Below are 16,974 nucleotides of genomic sequence, written 5' to 3' on the forward strand. Positions count from 1 at the left end.
CCACAGGAGAACCTTGACCTAATATTGGCTAATAAACAAGCAACTCTGGTAAATCGGTTGCTTGAGGCATTCCCAGCACACAGCAGCGGTGATGGTTCTCACACGAGCCGTACGGGCCGGGGGCAGCTTGGCAGAGGTGTTCGTGGTGCACACAGCAGAAGTGGCGTTGGAGACAGGGGTTTCATGACAATGTTGTGGACTGATTTTTCAAATACCGCTCACACAACTGGTAATACTGCATCGATGGAAAGTGACAGGAGACAGCAGTTGTCAACTATGGTTACAAACTACTTTTCCTCCCATATCGATGTTCTCCCACACAGGTCATTCCCCTTTGACTATTGGGCCGCTAAACTGGACACCTGGCCTGAATTGGCCCAATATGCCTTACAGGAGCTCGCTTGCCCAGCTGCAAGTGTGCTATCGGAAAGAGTCTTCAGTGCAGCTGGATCAATCCTGACAGAAAAAAGGACCCGTCTGTCAACCCAAAATGTGGATGATCTAACCTTCATTAAAATGAACCACGCATGGGTTTCCAAGGATTTTGTCCCACCTTCCCCTGATGACACATAGGGTGACAGAAAAATGGCTTGCTTTGGTCCACCTCTTCCTGGTACTTCACCTATTTCGCCTTTTGCATCAGCTGAATGTCCAACATCAACATATGCCACTTTTTAAAACTCCCTAACTGTGCTGCCTCCCCCCCATGGCCGGGGTAACCACCTAGCGCACGACACCGTGCGAGTGCCGTTGCCCTGGACAGGTGGGTAGGCCGACTCTTGGGCGCGGGCACTGGCACAGGGTCCCTCATAGTGCAATCAAGTGTCTCTGACGGTGGTGGTGCACACCCGCCGTCAGACACACCGCTGTACTATGAGGGGCCCAGTGCCAGTACCGACGCCCAAGTGTGGGCCCCCCTTGCTTGGGCAGGGCCCCAGCATTTGCAATCTTTACCTCTCCCTGCTCCTCCGCTGTGTAATCTGGGCCGTCAAATCCATACTGTGCCTGACACCGTCTGAGCCTGCCTCCTGAGACATATATTTTGAATGTGTACGCTATCCATACATGTTATCCAGGGATACGGTACCCTTTCTAACCTTTGTGCAATGACGTGCAATCCATACTGGGCCTAACACCGTCTGAGCCTGCCTCATGCTGTATAGACATATATTTTGAATGTGTACGCTATCCATACATGTTATCCGGGGATACGGTACCCTTTCTAACCTTTGTGCAATGACGTGCAATCCATACTGGGCCTAACACCGTCTGAGCCTGCCTCATGCTGTATAGACATATATTTTGAATGTGTACGCTATCCATACATGTTATCCGGGGATACGGTACCCTTTCTAACCTTTGTGCAATGACGTGCAATCCATACTGGGCCTAACACCGTCTGAGCCTGCCTCATGCTGTATAGACATATATTTTGAATGTGTACGCTATCCATACATGTTATCCGGGGATACGGTACCCTTTCTAACCTTTGTGCAATGACGTGCAATCCATACTGGGCCTAACACCGTCTAAGCCTGCCTCATGCTGTATAGACATATATTTTGAATGTGTACGCTATCCATACATGTTATCCGGGGATACGGTACCCTTTCTAACCTTTGTGCAATGACGTGCAATCCATACTGGGCCTAACACCGTCTGAGCCTGCCTCATGCTGTATAGACATATATTTTGAATGTGTACGCTATCCATACATGTTATCCAGGGATACGGTACCCTTTCTAACCTTTGTGCAATGACGTGCAATCCATACTGGGCCTAACACCGTCTGAGCCTGCCTCATGCTGTATAGACATATATTTTGAATGTGTACGCTATCCATACATGTTATCCAGGGATACGGTACCCTTTCTAACCTTTGTGCAATGACGTGCAATCCATACTGGGCCTAACACCGTCTGAGCCTGCCTCATGCTGTATAGACATATATTTTGAATGTGTACGCTATCCATACATGTTATCCGGGGATACGGTACCCTTTCTAACCTTTGTGCAATGACGTGCAATCCATACTGGGCCTAACACCGTCTGAGCCTGCCTCATGCTGTATAGACATATATTTTGAATGTGTACGCTATCCATACATGTTATCCGGGGATACGGTACCCTTTCTAACCTTTGTGCAATGACGTGCAATCCATACTGGGCCTAACACCGTCTGAGCCTGCCTCATGCTGTATAGACATATATTTTGAATGTGTACGCTATCCATACATGTTATCCGGGGATACGGTACCCTTTCTAACCTTTGTGCAATGACGTGCAATCCATACTGGGCCTAACACCGTCTGAGCCTGCCTCATGCTGTATAGACATATATTTTGAATGTGTACGCTATCCATACATGTTATCCAGGGATACGGTACCCTTTCTAACCTTTGTGCAATCACGTGCAATCCATACTGGGCGTGAGAACGGCTGGCGAGCTGTTAAGCAAGCTACAGCACCTGTCCAGACAAGTACAGGGATTCCCTAGCGAGGAGACTTATTTGATTGTTTTCAATGTTGGGACAGCAATTTTTGGGGAGCACTATACTCTGGAGAATGATAGATGGGGCCCACCATACACTGGAACATTCCAAAGGTGGACATCAGACACTGGAGCAGCATTTACAGGGCCCATTATACACTAGAGCATTAGAAATGGGGCCCATTATGTTTGGAGCATTATTTGGGCCTATAAGACAGTGGAGCTTCATCCATGGGGACCAACATATACTGTAGCATTATGTGGAGCTCATCATATACTGTTTCAAACATTTTATGGGACCAATGATTCTGTATGGAGAAATAGATGGGCCTCGTCATGAGATGTAAAAAGTGAGGTATTTTTCATTGTACTATACCGCTATTTATCTGCCGTATCGGAGCATGATGAGTTGTGGTATGTGTTAAAGGGGCACTCTTTTGCCCAGGGCACATGAAAACCTGCAGCCAGCCCTCCCCCCCACAACTTTAGCCAAATAACACCCATTTTTCAGTGCATAACTTATATTATGAAGTTAATTAAGGTTGACAAGCTTAAGTAAGAAGAATTGATGCTTTTGGCATTCAAATGGGCACTGTTGGTGTGTTTCCTGTCCTCCTCTCACTGCCGACTTTTATTCACCATTGACTTACATTAGGTTTTGTGTTTCGGGACGACCCCGACTTTTCCCTATAATCGGACGATCTTGCTCGACCCGACTTTTGGAAAAGTCGGGTTTCACGAAACGAAACGCGACCCTAAAAAACCAAAAGTCGTTCAACTCTAGTGATAACCACTACACTACAGAAACCGGCTGCGGAAGGTTACTGTGGTCATGACGAGCCATCGAGAACAAAGACTCAACGTCAAAAGCTTTATTATCAACACCTAATGTCATGCTTCTATCCAGTTTCGAACTGGGGACCGTTCGCGTGTGAGGTGAACGTGATAACCGCTACACTACAGAAACCAACCGATTCAAACAAACAAAAAATGCTGTGGTCATGGCAAGCAATAAAGAACAAGCACTGAAAGTCAAAAAGATCATTTTCCAAGAGAAAAAGCTGTGTTTCTGCCCAGTTTCAAACCGGGGACCTTTCGCGTGTGAGGCGAACGTGCTAACCGCTACACTACAGAAACCGGATGCAAGTGCTTACTGTGGTGACAACAAGAAATCGAGATCAAGAACTGAAAGTCAAAAGCTTGGATACCAAATGGTAACAGCGTGGTTCTGCCCAATTTCGAACTGGGGACCTTTCGCGTGTTAGGCGAACGTGATAACCACTACACTACAGAAACCGGCTGCGGAAGGTTACTGTGGTCATGACGAGCCATCGAGAACAAAGACTCAACGTCAAAAGCTTTAATATCAACGCCTAATGTCATGCTTCTATCCAGTTTCTAACTGGGGACCGTTCGCGCGTGAGGTGAACGTGACAACCACTACACTTCAGAAACTCCATGCAAAGCTAAAGATGTTTAAACATGCTGAAATGAACTTGAAAAAGAAAAAAACAGCCAGCCAAAGTCAAGAGGTCTTCCTCTATGTCTGAAGACAGGACAAAGTGCATTTTGCAACACAGGAACCTTTCATTTGTCAGGCTATTGGAGAAAAAGAACAAACAGGGAAACAAAACCATGCTCCACAAAACATTCTCATGCCTTTGTCCAAAAGCCAAAAAGAAAAAGCACCGAGATGCCTGCTTTCGCACCTTGATCCTATCAGGTGTTACTTGAATTAGGAACACTTAGACACTGTCAAAAACACACATGCTTGCCAAAAGCAAAAACGGGTAGAAATAATCATATTGGTAAAAGTAATGCTCATTAAACCAGCAATAGAATATTCTAACTAAGGCTAATTAAGCCAACAATATACGTTTGTGATCAAAATAAAGAAAATCCACATGTTTCTGCCCGGGATCAAAACAGGGAACTTTCAGGAGGATGGCAAACAGGACAATCACTACACTACAGTAACCAGACAAGAGCGTTTACTGTGGTCATGGCAAGCATTAAAGATCAAGCACTCATTGTCAAAAGCGCTAGTTTGCAAGAGGAACGCTGTGTTTCTGCCCAGTTTCGAACTGAGGACCTTTCGCGTGTAAAGCGAACGTGATAACCACTACACTACAGAAACCAACCGATTCAAACAAACAAAAAATGCTGTGGTCATGGCAAGCAATAAAGAACAAGCACTGAAAGTCAAAAAGATCGTTTTCCAAGACAAAAAGCTCGTTTTCCAAGACAAAAAGCTGTGTTTCTGCCCAGTTTCGAACTGGGGACTTTTCGCGTGTGATGCGAAAGTGATAACCGCTACACTACAGAAACCGGATGCAAGCGCTTACTGTGGTGACAACAAGCAATCGAGATCAAGACCTGAAAGTCAAAAGCTTGGATACCAAAGGGTAACAGCGTGTTTCTGCCCAGTTTAGAACTGGGGACCTTTGGTGTGTTAGGCGAACGTGATAACCACTACACTACAGAATCCGGCTGCGGAAGGTTACTGTGGTCATGACGAGCCAACGAGAACAAAGACTCAACGACAAAAGCTTTAATGTCAACGCCTAATGTCATGCTTCTATCCAGTTTCGAACTGGGGACCGTTCGCGTGTGAGGTGAACTTGACAACCACTACACTTCAGAAACTACATGCAAAGATAAAGATGTTTAAACATGCTGAAATTAACTTGAAAAAGAAAAAAACATCCAGCCAAAGTCAAGAGGTCTTCCTCTATGTCTGAAGACAGGACAAAGTTCAGTTTGCAACACAGGAACCTTTCATTTGTCAGGCTATTGGAGAAAAAGAACAAACAGGGAAACAAAACCATGCTCCACAAAACATTCTCATGCCTTTGTCCAAAAGCCAAAAAGAAAAAGCACCTGGATGCCTGCTTTCGCCCCTTGATCCTATCAGGTGTTACTTGAATTAGGAACACTTAGACACTGTCAAAAACACACATGCTTGCCAAAAGCAAAAACGGGTAGAAATAATCACATTGGTAAAAGTAAAGCTCATTAAACCAGCAATAGAATATGCTAACTAAGGCTAATTAACCCCTTCACCCCCAAGGGTGGTTTGCACGTTCATGACCGGGCCAATTTTTACAATTCTGACCACTGTCCCTTTATGAGGTAATAACTCTGAAACGCTTCCATGGATCCCGGTGATTCTGACAATGTTTTCTCGTGACATATTGTACTTCATGTTAGTGGTAAAATTTCATTCAAATAACTTGCGTTTATTTGTGAGAAAAATGGAAATTTGGCGAAAATTTAGAAAATTTCGCAATTTTCCAACTTTGAATTTTTATGCCCTTAAATCACAGAGATACGGCACACAAAAAACTTGATAACTAACATTTCCCACATGATTACTTTACATCAGCACAATTTTGGAACCAAAATTTTTTTTTGTTATGAAGTTATAAGGGTTAAAAGTTGACCAGCGATTTCTCATTTTTACAACACCATTTTATTTTTAGGACCACATCACATTTGAAGCCACTTTGAGGGGTCTATATGATAGAAAATACCCAAAAGTGACACCATTCTAAATACTGCACCCCTTAAGGTGCTCAAAACCACATTCAAGAAGTTTATTAACCCTTTAGGTGCGTCACATGAAATTTTTTGAATATTTAAAAAAAAATGAACATCTAACTTTTTTCGTAAAAAAAATACTTCAGGTTCAATTTTTTTTATTTTACCAAGGGTAACAGGAGAAATTGAACTGCAAAAGTTATTGTGCAGTTTGTCCTGAGTACGCAGATACCTGATATGTGGGGGGGAACGACTGTTTCGGCGCATGGCAGAGCTCAGAATGGAAGGAGCGCAGTTTGACTTTTTCAATGCAAAATTGGCTGGAATTCAGATTGGACGCCATGTCACGTTTGGAGAGTCCCTGATGTACCTAAACAGTGGAAACCCCCTACAAGTGACCCCATTTTGGAAACTAGACCCCCCAAGGTACTTATCTAGATGTGTGGTGAGAACTTTGAACCCCCATGGGCTTCACAGAAGTTTATAACATAAAGCCATACAATTAAAAAATCATATTTTTTTCCACAAAAATGATCTTTTCACCCTCAATTCTTATTTTCCCAAGGGTAACAGGACCCTAAAAGTTATTGTGCAATTTGTCCTGAGTACGCTGATACCCCACATGTGGGGGTAAACCACTATTTGGGCGCATGGCAGAGCTCGGAAGGGAAGCAGCGCCACTTGACGTTTTTGGCTGGAATTGAGATCGGACACCATGTCGCGTTTGGAAAACCCCTGATGTACCAAAATAGTGGAAACCCCCCACAAATGACACCATTTTGGAAACTAGACCCCCTAAGGAACTTATCTAGATGTGTGGTGAGCACTTTGACCCCCCCAGTGCTTCACAGAAGTTTACAACGCCCGGGCGTGAAAATAAAAAATTCTTATTTTTTCCACAAACATGATCTTTTAGTCACCATTTTTTTATTTTCCCAAGGGTACCAGGAGAAATTGGACCCCAAACGTTGTTGTCCAATTTGTCCTGAGTATGCTGATACCCCATATGTGGGAGAAAACTACTGTATGGGCACACGTCGGGGCTCGGAAGGGAAGTAGTGACGTTTTGGAATGCAGACTTTGATGGAATGGTCTGCGGGTGTCATGTTGCCTTTGGAGAGCCCCTAATGTACCTAAACAGTGGAAACCCCCCACAAATGACACCATTTTGTAAACTAGACCCCCCAAGGAACTTATCTAGATGTGTGGTGAGCACTTTGACCCCCCCAGTGCTTCACAGAAGTTTACAACGCCCGGGCGTGAAAATAAAAAATTCGTATTTTTTCCACAAACATGATCTTTTAGTCACCATTTTTTTATTTTCCCAAGGGTACCAGGAGAAATTGGACCCCAAAAGTTGTTGTCCAATTTGTCCTGAGTATGCTGATACCCCATATGTGGGAGAAAACTACTGTATGGGCACACGTCGGGGCTCGGAAGGGAAGTAGTGACGTTTTGGAATGCAGACTTTGATGGAATGGTCTGCGGGTGTCATGTTGCCTTTGGAGAGCCCCTAATGTACCTAAACAGTGGAAACCCCCCACAAATGACACCATTTTGTAAACTAGACCCCCCAAGGAACTTATCTAGATGTGTGGTGAGCACTTTGACCCCCCCAGTGCTTCACAGAAGTTTACAACGCCCGGGCGTGAAAATAAAAAATTCATATTTTTTCCACAAACATGATCTTTTAGTCACCATTTTTTTATTTTCCCAAGGGTACCAGGAGAAATTGGACCCCAAAAGTTGTTGTCCAATTTGTCCTGAGTACGCTGATTTCCCATATGTGGGAGAAAACTACTGTATGGACACACGTCGGGGCTCGGAAGGGAAGCAGTGACGTTTTGGAATGCAGACTTTGATGGAATGGTCTGCGGGTGTCATGTGCGTTTGGAGAGCCCCTGATGTACCTAAACTATTGAAACTCCCCACAAGTGACCCCATTTTGGACACTAGACCCCCACGGAACTTTTCTAGATGTGTGGTGAGCACTTTGAACCCCCAAGTGCTTCACAGAAGTTTATAACGCTCGGACGTGAAAATAAAAAAATCATTTTTTTCCACAAAAATGATATTTTTGCCCCCAATTTTTTATTTTCCTAAGGGTAACAGGAGAAATTGGACCCCAAAAATTGCTTTGCAATTTGTCCTGAGTAGGCTGATACCCTACATGTGGGGGTAAAACACTGTTTGGGCGCATAGCAGAGCTTGGAAGGGAAGGAGCACCATTTGACTTTTTCAACTCAGAATTGGCTGGAATTGAGATCAGACGCCATGTTGCATTTGGAGAGCCCCTGATGTGCCCAAACAGTGGAAACCCCCAATTCTAACTCCAACCCGAACCCCAACACGCCCCTAACCCTAGCCCTAACCCTAGCCCTAACCCTAGCCCTAGCCCTAACCCTAGCCCTAACCCTAGCCCTAACCCTAACCATACCCTAACCCTACCCCAACACACCACTAGCCCTAACCCTAGCCCTAACCCTAATGGAAAATGGAAATAAATACATTTTTTTATTTTATTATTTTTCCCTAACTAAGGGGGTGATAACGGGGGGTTTGATTTACTATTTATGGCGGTTTTTATGTTTGGCGGCTGTCGCACGCTAAAAGACGCTTTTTATTGTAAAAATAGTTTTTGCATCACCACATATTGAGAGCTATAATTTTTCCGTATTTTGACCCACTAAGTCATGTGAGGTCTTATTTTTTGCGGGACGAGTTGACGTTTTTATTGGTACCATTTTCGGGCACGTGAAATTTTTTGATCGCTTTTTATTCCGATTTTTGTGACGCAGAATGAACAAAAACCAGCGTTTCATGAATTTCTTTTGGGGGGGTGCGTTTACACCGTTCCGCGTGCGGTAAAATTGATAAAGCGGTTTTATTCTTCGGGTCAGTACGGTTACAGCGATACCTCATTTAGGTCTTTTTTTATGTTTTTGTCGGTTTTATGCAATGAAAACTATTTTATATAAAAAATAATTATTTTTGCATCGCTTTATTCTGCGAGTTATAACTTTTTTATTTTTTCACTGATGATGCTGTATGGCGGCTCGTTTTTTGCGGGACAAGATGACGTTTTCAGCGGTACCATGGATATTTATATGCGTCTTTTTGATCGCGCGTTATTGCACTTTTTGTTTGGCGGTATGATAATAAATCATTATTTTTTGCTTCGTTTTTTATTTTTGTTTTTTAAGGGGTTCGCTAAAGGGGTTAACTATTGGGACAGTTTTATAGGGCAGGTCGTTACGGACGCGGCGATACCTAATATGTGTACTTTTATTGTTTTTTTTTTATTATTTTCAAAAAATGAATTTATTCGGGAATATTTTTTTTTTTTTTTACTAATTTATTTGGCGATTTTTTTTAATTTATTTTTACACTTTTTTTAATTTTTTTTTTACTTTATTACATAGTCCCAGGTGGGACATCACTGTCCTGTGACAGATCGCTGATCTGTCACATCACAGATCACTGTGACAGATCAGCAATCTGTCACAGGCAGTGCACAAAGCTTCCTCATGCCTGCGCTTTGCAGGCACTGAGGAAGCCAGCTTCCCCAGTCCCCCGAAGGCCCCCGTCGCCATCTTGGATTCGGGGCCTGGAGGAAAGGAGCCCCCCGCAGCAGCGCTGCACATTGCGCTGCCGTGGGGGGGCTCAGGGAAGCACGGAGGGAGCCCCCTCCCTGCCGATGCTTCCCTTTAACCCCCGGTACACCGCAATCATGTTTGATCGCGGTGTGCAAGGGGTTAACGTGTCGGGGGCGGTCCGTGACCGCCCCTGACACATTGTGCCGGGTGTCAGCTGTGATAATCAGCTGACACCCGGCCGCGATCAGCGGCGCTCACCACGTGGGCGCCGCTGATCGCGGTAGACGTACTATCCCGTCCCCGGTCATACGGGCCCGGGTACTGTGGACGGGATAGTACGTCTCATGTCAGGAAGGGGCTAAGCCAACAATACACGTTTGTGATCAAAATAAAGAAATGCCACGTGTTTCTGCCCGGGATCAAAGCAGGGAACTATCAGGAGGATGGCAAACAGGACAATCACTACACTACAGTAACCAGACAAGAGCGTTTACTGTGGTCATGGCAAGCATTAAAGATCAAGCACTCATTGTCAAAAGCGCTAGTTTACAAGAGAAACGCTGTGTTTCTGCCCAGTTTCAACTAAGGACCTTTCGCGAGTAAAGCGAATGTGATAACCGCTACACTACAGAAACCAACCGTTTAAAAAAAAACAAAAAATGCTGTGGTCATGGCAAGCAATAAAGAACAAGCACTGAAAGTCAAAAAGATTGTTTTCCAAGAGAAAAAGCTGTGTTTCTGCCCAGTTTCGAACTGGGGACCTTTCGCGTGTGAGGCGAACGTGATAACCGCTACACTACAGAAACCTGATGCAAGCATTTACTGTGGTGACATCAAGCAATCGAGATCAAGAACTGAAAGTCAAAAGCTTGGATACCAAAAGGTAACATCGTGTTTCTGCCCAGTTTTGAACTGGGGACCTTTCATGTGTTAGGCGAATGTGATAACCACTAAACTACAGAAATCGGCTGCGGAAGGTTACTGTGGTCATGACGAGCCATCGAGAACAAAGACTCAACGTCAAAAGCTTTAATATCAACGCCTAATGTCATGCTTCTATCCAGTTTTGAACTGGGGACCGTTCGCGTGTGAGGTGAACGTGACAACCACTACACTTCAGAAACTCCATGCAAAGCTAAAGAAGTTTAGACATGCTGAAATGAACTTGAAAAAGAAAAAAACATCCAGCCAAAGTCAAGAGGTCTTCCTCTATGTCTGAAGACAGGACAAAGTGCATTTTGCAACACAGGAACCTTTCATTTGTCAGGCTATTGGAGAAAAAGAACAAACAGGGAAATAAATCCATGCTCCACAAAACATTCTCATGCCTTTGTCCAAAAGCCAAAAAGAAAAAGCACCTAGATGCCTGCTTTCGCACCTTGATCCTATCAGGTGTTACTTGAATTAGAAACACTTAGACACTGTCAAAAACACACATGCTTGCCAAAAGCAAAAACGGGTAGAAATAATCACATTGGTAAAAGTAATGCTCATTAAACCAGCAATAGAATATGCTAACTAAGGCTAATTAAGCCAACAATATACGTTTGTGATCAAAATAAAGAAAAGCCACATGTTTCTGCCCAGGAGCAAAACAGGGAACTTTCAGGAGGATGGCAAACAGGACAATCACTACACTACAGTAACCAGACAAGAGCGTTTACTGTGGTCATGGCAAGCATTAAAGATCAAGCACTCATTGTCAAAAGCGCTAGTTTGCAAGAGGAACGCTGTGTTTCTGCCCAGTTTCGAACTGAGGACCTTTCTCGTGTAAAGCGAACGTGATACCCGCTACACTACAGAAACCAACTGATTCAAACAAACAAAAAATGCTGTGGTCATGGCAAGCAATAAAGAACAAGCATTGAAAGTCAAAAAGATCGTTTTCCAAGAGGAAAAGCTGTGTTTCTGCCCAGTTTCGAACTGGGGACCTTTCGCGTGTGAGGCGAACGTGATAACCTCTACACTACAGAAAGCGGATGCAAGTGCTTACTGTGGTGACAACAAGCAATCGAGATCAAGAACTGAAAGTCAAAAGCTTGGATACCAAAGGGTAACAGCGTGTTTCTGCCCAGTTTCGAACTGGGGACCCTTCGCGTGTTAGGCGAACGTGATAACCACTACACTACAGCAACCGGCTGCGGAAGGTTACTGTGGTCATGACGAGCCATCGAGAACAAAGACTCAACGTCAAAAGCTTTAAAATCAACGCCTAAGGCTAGTTTCACACTTGCTTTTTTTTTGCAGCGCGTTTTTCCCGCAAAAAAACGCATTGAAAAAACGCATACAAAAGCATACAACTGCTGCGTTTTTTTCAAGCATTTTTATGAGCATGCATGAAAAAAACGCAGCGTTTTTATGCGTTTGTATGCGTTTTTAGTGCATTTTTACCGCGTTTGCGTTTTTTTCCAACATTAGGTGGCCCCTCACACTAACCCAAACCATGACTTTACTAACCCTAACCCTGACCCTAACCCTAACCCTAACCCTGACCCTAACCCTAACCCTAACCCTTAACAAAACCATACTTAACCCTAACCCTGACCCTAACCCTGACCCTAACCCTAACCCTAACCCTAACCCTGACCCTAACCCTTACCCTGACCCTAACCCTAACCCTAACCCTGACCCTAACCCTAACCCTAACCCTGACCCTAACCCTAACCCTGACCCTAACCCTAACCCTGACCCTAACCCTTAACCCTCCGTCAGGCACAATAGATCTGACAGGCACACAGTAATTAGTTTCACTTCTCTCTCCTTGCCCACTTATCAGAAAACCCCACCCCTCCTAGTTATCTCCTGACTCTACAGGCTCTGTGAAACCTGATATCACAGTGACTCAGCAGACCTTCTAGTGAGCAGATATCAACACTTTGGCTTCTCAGGCACATTGCGCCTGATTTCAACACAAATTGAAAGGTTAGTATTTTCTTTTTTTATTCATCACGATTGTGTATTTAGCTTGTTTTATGAAGGATTAATGCTAAGTTAGTGTACATAAGTACTGTTTTCTTAGACAAAAGGAGGGTGGCTTCTAAGGCACATTGCGCCCTAACACATACTCTTTCTCTTTTGCTTCAGATTTTCTGCTGCAATGGCCAGAAAACAGTATGATTCATCTAAACCCTTTCATTTAGAAGAAATGAAGATTTTTTTGTTAGAAGATGATGAGGAAGAACCAGCAGTAACTGAGGATTTAGAGGAATCTAGTGACATTTCATCTGAAGATGAGGTAGCAGAATGTAACACTGATTCTGGAACAGAGCAGGATGGTGATGACACTGATACAGAGGAAACAGACACAGATCTAGCTTATTATTTGGGCAAAGATAAAAATACAAAGTGGAACAAAAAGGCACCCAAGAACAAACAGCGCAGAGCATCCCACAATATTATTACACACCTTCCTGGAGTTATTGGAAGTGCTAGAAAAGCTAAAACTGCAGTGGAATGTTGGAGTAATCTAATTACAGATAGCATGTTGGAAACTATTGTTCGGTTCACTAACCAGTATATTGACACAATCAAAGAGCAATTCTCCAGAGAGAGGGACATCAAAAACACTGATGTGATTGAACTCAAGGCATTTATTGGCTTGTTATACCTAGCTGGTGCTTTCAGAGCAAATAGGCAAAGTTTGGAGGAGCTGTGGGGGACAGACGGTGATGGCATCGAAAAATTCAGCCTTGTGATGAATCTGAAACGATTCAAAGTCCTGATCCGTTGCCTCCGTTTCGATGATCTTCTGCTGTAATTGAAACCACTGAAGATGAGTAGAAAATAATTAAGTAACATCTAAGTGCAATATCCTTTAAGTTTTTTTCCATAATTTTATATTTAAGCAATAGTTAAGTAAAGATAACTGGAGCCTATTTGGCGGTACTACCGAAAAGTGGTACTTTTAGTTTTAATAAGTTTATGGTTAATAAATGTTTTTTTTGCATCTGATTTGGTGTAATCTCTTTTAATACATTCCTATGAAGGTCACTGACTACTTCTATAGTCCTGAAATTGAAATATGTAGCTACTATAGGTGGTTTTCTGACCTGTGCTTGTCAGGCACATTGCGCATGAACTGAGGAGAATCTATATTGCGCCTGACGGAGGGTTAACAAAACCATACTTAACCCTAACCCTGACCCTAACCCTGACCCGAACCCTAACCCTGACCCTAACCCTGACCCTAACCCTAACCCTAACCCTAACCCTGACCCTAACCCTTAACCAAACCATACTTAACCCTAACAGTGACCCTAACCCTGACCCTAACCCTTAACCAAACCATACTTAACCCTAACCCTGACCCTACCCTGACCCTAACCCTAACCCTAATCCTAACCCTGACCCTAACCCTTAACAAAACCATACTTAACCCTAACCCTGACCCTAACCCTTAACCAAACCATACTTAACCCTAACCCTGACCCAAACCCCAACCCTAACCCTGACCCTGACCCTAACCCTAAACCCCCTTAACTAACCCTAACTCTAACCCAAACCCCTAAATTCCATGGTTAACAAAAAAAAACGCATGTGCAAAAAAACGCATACATGAGCATGCCAGTGCGCACATATGCGCATCCATAGGCTATAATGGCCATTTTTAGCGCAAAACGTGCGCATATGTGCGCATGCGCTTTTTTGCAGGGCCAAAAAATGCAACATGCTGCGTCTGGAAAATACAAACGCACACCCCAAAAAAAACGCAGCGCATGAAAATCGCATACATGCGCTTACAAGCGCGCAGGTATGCGCACCCATGTTAAATATAGGGGAAAAAACGCATGCGCACATATGCGTTTTTTTCCAGCGCTAAAAAACGCAAATGTGAAACCAGCCTAATGTCATGCTTCTATCCAGTTTCGAACTGGGGACCGTTCGCGTGTGAGGTGAACGTGACAACCACTACACTTCAGAAACTCCATGCAAAGCAAAAGATGTTTAAACATGCTGAAATGAACTTGAAAAAGAAAAAAACAGCCAGCCAAAGTCAAGAGGTCTTCCTCTATGTCTGAAGACAGGACAAAGTGCATTTTGCAACACAGGAACCTTTCATTTGTCAGGCTATTGGAGAAAAAGAACAAACAGGGAAACAAAACCATGCTCCACAAAACATTCTCATGCCTTTGTCCAAAAGCCAAAAAGAAAAAGCACCTAGATGCCTGCTTTCGCACCTTGATCCTATCAGGTGTTACTTGAATTAGGAACACTTAGACACTGTCAAAAACACACATGCTTGCCAAAAGCAAAAACGGGTAGAAATAATCACATTGGTAAAAGAAATGCTCATTAAACCAGCAATAGAATATGCTAACTAAGGCTAATTAAGCCAACAATATACGTTTGTGATCAAAATAAAGAAAAGCCACATGTTTCTGCCCGGGATCAAAACAGGGAACTTTCAGGAGGATGGCAAACAGGACAATCACTACACTACAGTAACCAGACAAGAGCATTTACTGTGGTCATGGCAAGCATTAAATATCAAGCACTCATTGTCAAAAGCGCTAGTTTGCAAAAGGAACGCTGTGTTTCTGCCCAGTTTCGAACTGAGGACCTTTCGCGTGTAAAGCAAACGTGATAACCACTACACTACAGAAACCAACCAATTCAAACAAACAAAAAATGCTGTGGTCATGGCAAGCAATAAAGAACAATCACTGAAAGTCAAAAAGATCGTTTTCCAAGAGATAAAGCTGTGTTTCTGCCCAGGTTCGAACTGGGGACCTTTTGCGTGTGAGGCGAACGTGATTACCACTACACTACAGAAACCGGACGCAAGCGCTTACTGTGGTGACAACAAGCAATCGAGATCAAGAACTGAAAGTCAAAAGCTTGGATACCAAAGGGTAACAGCGTGTTTCTGCCCAGTTTCAAACTGGGGACCGTTTTCGAACTGGGGACGTTTAGGCGAACGTGATAACCACTACACTAAAGTAACCGCCTGCGGAAGGTTACTGTGGTCATGACGAGCCATCGAGAACAAAGACTCAACGTCAAAAGCTTTAATATCAACGCCTAATGTCATGCTTCTATTCAGTTTCGAACTGGGGACCTTTCGCGTGTGAGGCAAACGTGATAACCGCTACACTACACTACAGAAAACGGATGCAAGGGCTTACTGTGGTGACAACAAGCAATCGAGATCAAGAACTGAATGTCAAAAGCTTGGTTACCAAAGGTTAACAGCGTGTTTCTGCCCAGTTTCGAACTGGGGACCTTTCGCGTGTTAGGCGAACGTGATAACCACTACACTACAGAAACCGGCTGTGGAAAGTTATTGTGGTCATGACGAGCCATCGAGAACAAAGACTCAACGTCAAAAGCTTTAATATCTACACCTAATGTCATGCTTCTATCCAATTTCGAACTGGGGACCGTTCGCGTGTGAGGTGAACGTGACAACCACTACACTTCAGAAACTCCATGCAAAGCTAAAGATGTTTAAACATGCTGAAATGAACTTGAAAAAGAAAAAAACAGCCAGCCAAAGTCAAGAGGTCTTCCTCTATGTCTGAAGACAGGACAAAGTGTATTTTGCAACACAGGAACCTTTCATTTGTCAGGCTATTGGAGAAAAAGAACAAACAGGGAAACAAAACCATGCTCCACAAAACATTCTCATGCCTTTGTCCAAAAGCCAAAAAGAAAAAGCACCTAGATGCCTGCTTTCGCACCTTGATCCTATCAGGTGTTACTTGAATTAGGAACACTTAGACACTGTCAAAAACACACATGCTTGCCAAAAGCAAAAACGGGTAGAAATAATCACATTGGTAAAAGTAATGCTCATTAAACCAGCAATAGAATATGCTAACTAAGGCTAATTAAGCCAACAATATACGTTTGTGATCAAAATAAAGAAAAGCCACATGTTTCTGTCCGGGATCAAAACAGGGAACTTTCAGGAGGATGGCAAACAGGACAATCACTACACTACAGTAACAAGACAAGAGCGTTTACTGTGGTCATGGCAAGCATTAACGATCAAGCACTCATTGTCAAAAGCACTAGTTTGCAAGAGGAACGCTTTGTTTCTGCCCAGTTTCGAACTGAGGACCTTTCGCGTGTAAAGCGAACTTGATAACCGCTACACTACAAAAACCAGCCGATTCAAGCAAGCAAAAAATGCTGTGGTCATGGCAAGCAATAAAGAACAAGCACTGAAAGTCAAAAAAATCGTTTTCCAAGAGAAAAAGCTGTGTTTCTGCCCAGTTTCGAACTGGGGACCGTTCGCGTGTGAGGCGAACGTGATAACCGCTACACTACAGAAACCAGATGCAAGCGCTTACTGTGGTGACAACAAGCAATCGAGATTAAGAACTGAAAGTCAAAAGCTTGGAA

The 16,974-nt window shown here is 43.6% G+C and overlaps 6 non-coding genes across 6 annotated transcripts; all 6 read right to left on the reverse strand.

Moving 5' to 3' along the window:
- Nucleotides 1–4,555: 4,555 nt before the first annotated feature.
- On the reverse strand, nt 4,556–4,628 carry TRNAV-UAC (transfer RNA valine (anticodon UAC)). Its single transcript has one exon. It is a non-coding gene; the product is annotated as a tRNA-Val (tRNA).
- A 5,732-nt stretch (nt 4,629–10,360) lies between these two features.
- TRNAV-CAC (transfer RNA valine (anticodon CAC)) lies at nt 10,361–10,433 on the reverse strand. The gene has a single exon. It is a non-coding gene; the product is annotated as a tRNA-Val (tRNA).
- Nucleotides 10,434–15,159: 4,726 nt separating this feature from the next.
- On the reverse strand, nt 15,160–15,232 carry TRNAV-UAC (transfer RNA valine (anticodon UAC)). The gene has a single exon. It is a non-coding gene; the product is annotated as a tRNA-Val (tRNA).
- A 97-nt stretch (nt 15,233–15,329) lies between these two features.
- On the reverse strand, nt 15,330–15,402 carry TRNAV-CAC (transfer RNA valine (anticodon CAC)). The gene has a single exon. It is a non-coding gene; the product is annotated as a tRNA-Val (tRNA).
- Nucleotides 15,403–15,821: 419 nt separating this feature from the next.
- TRNAV-AAC (transfer RNA valine (anticodon AAC)) lies at nt 15,822–15,894 on the reverse strand. The gene has a single exon. It is a non-coding gene; the product is annotated as a tRNA-Val (tRNA).
- Nucleotides 15,895–16,832: 938 nt separating this feature from the next.
- TRNAV-CAC (transfer RNA valine (anticodon CAC)) lies at nt 16,833–16,905 on the reverse strand. Its single transcript has one exon. It is a non-coding gene; the product is annotated as a tRNA-Val (tRNA).
- Nucleotides 16,906–16,974: the final 69 nt, after the last annotated feature.

Source organism: Dendrobates tinctorius, unplaced genomic scaffold (assembly GCF_039654945.1).
Source record: "Dendrobates tinctorius isolate UK_male_01 unplaced genomic scaffold, ASM3965494v1 ptg000332l, whole genome shotgun sequence".
In the NCBI taxonomy this organism is placed as follows: Eukaryota; Metazoa; Chordata; class Amphibia; order Anura; family Dendrobatidae; genus Dendrobates; species Dendrobates tinctorius.